This window comes from Octopus bimaculoides, chromosome 17 (genome assembly GCF_001194135.2).
Source record: "Octopus bimaculoides isolate UCB-OBI-ISO-001 chromosome 17, ASM119413v2, whole genome shotgun sequence".
In the NCBI taxonomy this organism is placed as follows: domain Eukaryota; kingdom Metazoa; phylum Mollusca; class Cephalopoda; order Octopoda; family Octopodidae; genus Octopus; species Octopus bimaculoides.
In genome coordinates this window covers 46,033,824-46,034,188 of record NC_068997.1, presented here as the reverse complement: position 1 = coordinate 46,034,188, position 365 = coordinate 46,033,824, and positions in this window count along the sequence as shown.

Genomic DNA, 365 nt, shown 5'->3' with positions numbered 1-365 from the left:
AAAATGAAAATTTCCAACAAACTTCAGGAGAAACGACAGAAGAATTCACGCTGGAGAAAAAAGGGCCCCAAAGCACAGGAGAAACGTCGGTCACAAAATCTGGCATTAGCTTTAAAGCTTCAGAAGGATGTGGAAAAAAAACAGAAAGAGGAGGCCATAAGATTGGACATTATGCGGGAGCAGTTAAGGTTTGTTGAAATTCCACTGAAATCATAATTGTTTAATATTGGATTCCATCCTTGTATACTCTTTTACTCGTTTCAGTCATTTGACTGTGGCCATGCTGGAGCACTGCCTTTAGTCGAGCAAATCGACCCCGGTACTTATTCTATTGGTCTCTTTTGCCGAACCGCTAAGTTATGGGG